This window comes from Zea mays, chromosome 2 (assembly GCF_902167145.1).
Source record: "Zea mays cultivar B73 chromosome 2, Zm-B73-REFERENCE-NAM-5.0, whole genome shotgun sequence".
NCBI classification, from domain to species: domain Eukaryota; kingdom Viridiplantae; phylum Streptophyta; class Magnoliopsida; order Poales; family Poaceae; genus Zea; species Zea mays.
Genome location: NC_050097.1, coordinates 171,296,421 through 171,304,506, shown reverse-complemented (window position 1 = coordinate 171,304,506; position 8,086 = coordinate 171,296,421). Strand labels below are relative to the sequence as shown.

The following is an 8,086-nucleotide window of genomic DNA, read 5'->3' as shown; positions in this document are numbered from 1 at the left end:
TCCCGATACTTATTATTGCATTATTTAGTGAATTAACATTATATAAATTTAAAATATGGAATCATCATTCAACATTATGAGTAATTTAAATTATAAATTGTAATATATTCGTCATTAAGGATAAAAACGAGCTAGTATTCATAAAATTATCTAATATTCATCATTATTCTATAAACTCGTCATTAACTGCAACAATGGACTACTACTGCTGTAGGGAATCCTTACAATACAGCGAGGCCTCGCTTTTTCGAAAGAAAGAAGAGGCAGAGCGGAGGTATCTATTTGCAAAAGATAGATTTTTAAATTGGTATATTTAAAGATAGATTTTCAAATACTTCCAATTGATATCTATTAAAACACTCTTGAAAACTAAGAGGAGTATTTCATTCTGGGGGAGTTTTGTTAAGTCAAAGGAAAAGCATTTGAAACAGGGGAAAAATTTCAAATCTTAAAAATGCTTCTTGCAATCTTATTCATATACCTTTGACTATTTGCAAAAGACTTTGAAAAGGTTTTCCAAAAGAATTTGCAAAAACAAAACAAGTGGTGCAAGCGTGGTCCACAATGTTAAATAAAAGAAAGCAAACCATACATATCTAGTGAAACTATAAATTTGAAACTATAAAGTTGATGAGAAAATGGAGAAGTTGGTTCAAAGCCCATTAGAATTAATCTTCGGAGAGACTAGGCCCCGGTGCGACATGAAACCGAAGAGTCCATGCCAAGTTGCACTGGGCGAATTTCGAGATATTGCGGAGCACATTGGTACTAGGGATCTGGTGCAAGAATTCTTAGCTTTTAGAGTATTCCCAACTTTGAAAGAATGGGACATGCCGAAGCTCAAAGGGGAAAAGAAAGAGAAGGAACTTGTTCGGTTGCCCTATTACTATAAATTCAAGAAACACTTCAAAGAACCTTGCCAAGAATGGTTAGACACGATTGAAGTTATGTGCAACGAGATCCTTGGCAACTATTCTAAAAAAGAAGATCAAATAATGACTGCAGCCTTCGGCTCTTGACCAAAACGAAGGTTGAACCGGGTGATGGTTGCCCTGAATTTTGAGTATCCTGACTATGAGCGATTGGACAGAGGTGCCGAAGGACAAAAAAGAAAAAGAGTTGCTAGCGTCCTGGATAAAGAAGCTGCTAAATTGGTGAAAAAGGATGAAGAAAACTTTGAAGAAAAGAAAATTAAGCCCTGAGCCGAAGATAGCTGCTTCGAAGAAAAGGAAAGCTGAGGCTTTGAAGCGAAAAACGACTGATATTGAGGATGAAGCTCGTTCAACATCTCCTGCTGCCGATGTGGAAGAAATTTTAAAGGTAATGACTGAATCTTTGCCTATCAAGCTAAGTCCACTAGGGCCACATCTGATGAAGCTTTTTCAGAAAGAAAAGGAGCCTTCGGTAGCGAAGAAGCCAGATGAGCCAAAAAACGAAGAATTATTCATGTAATTGAAGTTATCGAGCAGACACCGCCGCTGGCATCAGCGTCAAAGACTCCAGCTATTAAGAGCACTGCTGCTGTCGAAGTTGTACCCACCGAAGCCGAAAGTGCTGAAGCTGAAACCGCTGAAGATGTAAATCTAGAGGCCACACTCTCTGAAATTGATACCATGCTTCTGGATGCGGCCGCAGAAGAAGCTGCTGCAGCCGCTGAAGAGATCCAGGGCACAGTGGCTGGAAAAGGAAAGGAGAAAGCCGAGGATACTTCGGAAGAAGAGGACTTCAATTTCCAGGATATACTTAGGCAAGAATTGTCAAAGGCTGAAAAAGAAGAACTGAAAGAGTATGCTATATCTTGCGGGTACAGACCAGGTGTGTTACTCTTCGGGGCAGTCAACGAAGAAAGCTTAGGATGCCTTCGGGATCACACTGGGGCGAAGGTTGTCGGCACTCTATCGAAGAGTGTTGGCCTCCCGGAGGTTGAGGCAGACCTCAGCAGGTACCGGCGGTAGCATATCGCCGGTAGCCTATTTTATGCTAACTTTAAGGTAAAATTCTTAACTTTTTATTGCTTTGATATGAAGATTGTTTTCTGATGAAGCTTATTTTATCAGAGCTTACTGCTGAGCAAAGTCCTGAGGACGCAACAAGACCTCGAGGACAAAAAGAACGAAAATATAATTGAGGGTCTGGAGAAGAAGATTAAAGACCATGAGGCTACCCTGGAGAAAAAAGACTTCGCACTTCAAACCATGGAAGGTTCACTGGCGGAGGCCCAGGCTGAAATTGCTAGATTGAATAGTGAACTCTCCATGGAAAAGAAAAATTTTGAAGCCAAACTCCAAGCTGAAGCTGAGAAAAATTCAAATTTGCGGAAATCACTGAAAGAACTTCAAGAAAAATGCGTAGACTTCGACAACCAGTGCCTGCAGCGGCTAAAGCAGGTTTTCAACTCGGTTGGAGCCAGCGCTGAGAAATTCAGTCCTTCGGTTGAAAACCTGCCGAAAACCTTCGAACACATTGAGGGCGAAGTTGATGCACTCGACGAAGTTATAGCTAGACACGCCAATTTCTGTGCTCTGCTAGCTTCTCGGGGCACAACTGTTGCCTTTACGAAATCTGGCTGTACACATGGAAAAATTGTCAACAAACCAAATTTTAGCTTATCACCGGCAAATTTAATTGATATTCCCAACCTAGCTCGGAGTATAGGAAATAGATTCATAACTCAAATTTGGGTAAAAGGCGGGCGAAAAATGGCTGGCGACGAAGCTCGAAGCCACCTTAAGCCGGTAAAAAAATTGTGCCTGTTACTTTACCTTCTCCTTGAACTCTGCACTTCTCTCATACCGTTTTAATATGTATAGGATGACGATGCTGAGGAACAATGAGCCGAAGCTTGACAGGTGATCCGAAGCTCAATGATGATCCGAAGCTCAATGATGTCAAAGCTGTAGACCTTGCTGAAAAAATTCTAGAGAAAATCTTGTATTATCGTTGTAAAAATATTTGTAATTTAAGAATCAAATACTAATTCTGTAAATTTGTGCATACCTTGTAATATATTTTTACCTTTTCGTCCATGTATGAACTGCTTTGATGTGGACGAAACTAGTATATTTTTTTTGAGCCGAAGGCGAAAAACACCTTCCCTTCTTTTCATACACAACGAAGCATGAAACTGCTTCTTTTTCTTTCTGCCGAAGCCTTATCTTTATAGCCGAAGCATCTGCCTGTGTCTTTATGTTATGATGATGATGATCCTATGTATGTCTAAATGAATGTTTATGAATGCAAATGTATGATGTAATGTGTCGTGCAAATGAATGCCCAAACACACACGTCCGAAGCTTCATCCACAACCTTCATTCCCTAAGGAATGACTGAAATCTCTTTGTCGTTTATTTTTCGGCTACACCGTTTATTTTTCGGTGTAAGTTCTGCATTCCCTAAGGAACGTCTTTTGAACTTCTTCGCCTTCTATTTCGGTGGTATTCTCGTTGACTTTTCGCGCTTCGCCTTATATTTCGGCGGTATCAGCGTTGACTTTTCGCTGTAAGCTCTGCATTCCCTTGGGAACGACTTTTGAGCAGAAAACTTACGATGCGCTCCCTTAGGAATGGCTTTTTGTAGCTTCATCGTGCTCTGCATCCCCTTAGGGATGACTTTCGAGCTTCTCCCTGTTTTTTCCTTTTTCCCTGCACTTGATGGTGCATGCTCAGTTTTTACATTTACATATTTGGGGGATTTTGCTCTCGTAGAGCTGAATAAGAAAAAGAGAAATTACATGCTATGGCCCCATTAAAAACCTCTCTCCCCCTTTGGAAAGGAAAAGGGTGCCATAGGAAAAATAAAAAGATTACATCAAGCTAGACATAATATCGCTGAAGCTCATCCGCATTCCAAGATCTAGGAATGTCGTTGCCGTCCATATCCTTCAATCTGTAAGAACCGGGTCTTGACGAAGATACTACCAGAAAAGGTCCTTCCCACTTCAGCTGTGCCGAGTGTCCAGCACTCAGTAAAGAGGCTCGTTGCCGGGAGCCTAACTTTACCGAGTGCTGCTCTGGGCAAAGCCTTTTTTGCTGAGTGTCCGACAAAAAACACTCGGCAAAGAGACCGACACTCGGCAAGCCTCGGATTCCGGTAGTGAGTGTGATAAGTTCGATGACTGGTCTTTCCTTATCACAGCAAGTTCATGAGGCAAGCAATTGACGTTAACAAATTCTGATTATTGGCCGTTTTAAGCACGAAACCGATGTCTAAACCATCACTTCCCAACCCACTATTGGCCCCAACAGCTCGGTAATGCAAGCATGACATGAAGAATTTAGGATGGAATCTTCTGATTATTGGCCTCAACGATTTCTTGAATGACCCTGTGCAGGGCAAAATCATCCGTGACGATCGTAGAATGCTGGGCCTTATTGATCTTGATGGATTTGAACTGCTTCTTCTGCTCCGGCTGCCGACGCATCTCCTTCTCGAACGCCAAGCCGCTGATCGAATTGATCTTGCCATCTCCGTCCCCGTACGCCACCGCCTCCGGGCCCGCGTCGAAGTCGTCGCCCCAGAACACCAGCCGCAGCGGCGTCCTGTTGCCGACCCCGCTGATGTACGTCATGGGCACCATCGGCGCCGCGAAGCTGCTCATCTTGGGGACGGCCCGTCTCCTGAAGGGCTCCGCAGCCTCGCCGGAGCCGACGGCGGCGAGGAAGCGCTCCATGTCTTGCGCGGACGCGGAGTAGTTCCGCTCCCTGGTGATCACGAGCGGCGCCTGCAGGCGCCCGAACACGGCCGGCGACGGGAAGTTCACGATGGCGCTCTCGAAGCTCCTCCACATGGCTCGCGTGGCCAGCGGCGTCGTCGCTGGCACGTAGTGGATGTCCGTCCCGGACGCGAAGTTGCGCACCGGCTCCAGGAACCCGCCGGGGAGCGTCGGCGCGACCAGGACGAGGCGCTCGATGTGCTCGCGCCGCCACGCCGGCGGAGTGTTCCGGATGAACTCGAGCGCGACCATACCGCCGAAGCTGTGGCCGAGGATGACGGCCTTCTTCCGGGTCCTCTCGCTCGCGGCCTCGACCAGCTCCAACAGCTCCTTGAAGTAGCGGGAGTACACCTCGGACGTCTGGCCGGGGGACGGCGGCGCGTAGCGGAAGTCGTAGGGGCTCCGAACATGGTGTCTCCGTCTCGGTATCCCATGTCTTCCAGTGCGGCTCTCAGCTTTCCGAGGCACCAGTCTCTGTGCACAACGGAAAGAGAACAAGCAGTTAGTTTGTCAAACATGGAGATCACACACACACATTGATCTCTGAGGAGGACGACGACTCACGACTTGAGAGGGTTCTTGTAGCTGAAGGCTCTTGTGGAGCCGAAGTTGGGCACTCGCGTCTCGACGCCGGCGAGGTTCCGGTACTCGTTGATGTCAGGGTCGTAGACGAGGCTCATCTGCTCCTCGAAGCACTGCATGTAGTCACGAGACAGCAGCTCCGAACTGTTCTTCCACAGACCGAACCACCCCTTCCCCTTCATGGCGCCGCAGTGCGGCACCGACGGCCGGTACTCCTCGGTGAGGCGTGCCTCCAGGTCGCTGCAGCTCATCCCAGCTACCAGAAAGATGGGGTGGAAGTTGTTGGCGCTGACAGGATGGTTTCCTGATAGATGCTCCCGGAGACGAAGAGGAGAGGGCAGCAGGAGCAGCAGCAGAGACAGCAGCTGCTGAAGTAGAGAACTAGCCATGGATGATCTTTGGTGTGATGGCTTCACACGCGCAACTTCTCACTCGATCTTCTCTAGCCGATCAAGATAAATCTCAGCGATTAGTTTTAGAGCCGACGGGTTGTCATATATAGACGCGAGACAGGGCCAAAGGGACACTGTCGGTATTAGACAGGCCGGGGCTTTGGACAAAATCCATACCATCTTAAAATACATACGAATTAGCGGTGAAAATAAACTATTGGCCACTTCAATCTCACTAAATCCACTCCATTTCACATGGGAGAAAAGAAACAAACCTTAACCGCAGCGTAACACCATATTAAATTGTATCTACTAGATCATGCATATAGTCGTGTTTAGATCATATATATATATATATATATATATATATGGTCGTGCAAAACACTATTTTACAACTTAGATCTTACGGGGCGTTTGGATCCCTTCATTTTAGAAGAATTGAAATTCACTTAATAAAGTTACTTATTTAGTTTGGAATTTAACATTCCACCACTTTCTAACTTCAGATATAAGCATATCTTAAATTCATGGGTGGAGGGTGGGAAATGATTTTATGCATTAGTAGAATTTGTTTATACTCTGTAACTTACATGACACTCTTTGTCTCACTCTTCTATAGTAAAAATGTAGCATATAAATATTTTCGACATTTTACTAATAATAGTATATAAATATATTTTACATAAAATCGAATTAGCTTAATTGATATATATCTAAATTATTATTATTAGAATGAAATTCAATTCTAATTATCCAAACGTGGCGTTAGTTAATTTACAGCTCTAATTACCTGACACCCTCAATTAGACTTAGCATTCTGGGACCCCGACGACCTGGCGGCGGCTTGCTGCGAGTTGGGCAGATGCAATGCACTTCGATACGACACGGTTCACGGCTATTTCAGGAGCACGCCGCACACGCGAGGCACGAGTCTGGCAAATTCAGAGTGGGGGTAGATGTTTATCACGCCACGTAGGGTGGGAGTACATAGGTCTAATAGCAAAAAATCCAATCCACTCTCACCCGTACCCAAATATAATAACTTTGATATACATCCCATACTCACCTTAAAATATAAGAAAGAAATTAAACCCAACCCATCCAATAATATTATTGACCACAAACCAACCCGTAATTGGGTGGAAACACATGGAAACCCCGTGGGTTCAGCTTATTATCTCACATTAAGCTAACTACATACACATACACTGATACACAGTGACAATTTTATAGGTATTTTCAATGACGTACAAAAAACATAGTCCACGACATAAAAAACAGTGACAATAATATTATAAACTGATACAAAAACAAGTTTGGTCGATGAACATTTAGATCTCGAAAAAATAATAAAAAACATATGTTAAAGATTCTTAATGAACAATTATCTTTTTGGCAAGAAATATAAACTAGCAGCAGCGAAAAGAGTCTCTGATCAAGCTCAGAAGCCCACCGAACGACATATAAATCTCCCTCGAACTGAAAAGAAAAGAACCATGTGTGAACGGTTTCGGGGCGACAGTGTATTCGCTTCGTACAGGCACGGCCCGTCGGCCAGCTAGCCGTGCCGAGCCGAGCCGGTAGCACGCTGGCCCATCTGAGTATATTGTATAATTTAACAAAAAAATGTAGCTATGGGGGCTTATACACACACCCACGTATATGAGAGACTTAAACACACCAACCTAGCCAATGCGATTGCAATTTTATTGTGTTATATGTTGAATTATTATACTTAATATATGTAAACTATTATCTTTAAAATAAAAAAATGTAACTGTGTCGTGCCTGTGCCAGCACTATGGGTCGAGATGGCGGCCCAGGCACGGCACTATACTAGCCGGGTCGGGTCGTTCATAGGCCGTGCTTTTTCGTATCGTGTCTGGACTGGTCCATTGTGTTAGTGCCAATTGGCCATCTATAGCGCTAGGGGACAGGGGGCATCGGCGTCTAAGTGTGAAAGTGTCTAATTAGCGCCGGGCGTCAGCAGGAGCCAGGGGAGCTCCATCCGCCGAGGCGAAGACTTGGGGAGAGGGGAGACTCCGGTCGCCGGGGCAGGGAGCAGGATGCGACCGATTGGTGCACGGGTGAAGACTTGGAGAGTTAGGGTTGAGTCGAGTATGTTGAGACTTAGGACTAAGTTAAGAGTCGACTCGAATACAGTATTATGTTCTATGGATGGGTGAAGACTCATAGAAGCCCACGCTTATGTAAACTCATCTACATCCATGTGTATCAACCATTTTGACCCACAATACAAAATAAACCCACCCAACCTAACTCATTCACAATTAAAACCCATCACAACCCACCAAAATAAACTCATTAAAATACCCGCTTACACCCAACCCGTTTGCAGGCCTAGGGGTACATGTTTTCTGCTGAAAATTCAGAGTCGAGC

The 8,086-nt window shown here is 44.7% G+C and overlaps 1 pseudogene; it reads right to left on the bottom strand.

The window, feature by feature from the left end:
• Nucleotides 1-4,154: 4,154 nt before the first annotated feature.
• LOC103647281 (lecithin-cholesterol acyltransferase-like 1) lies at nt 4,155-5,748 on the bottom strand (annotated as a pseudogene).
• Between the last annotated feature and the right edge of the window lie 2,338 nt (nt 5,749-8,086).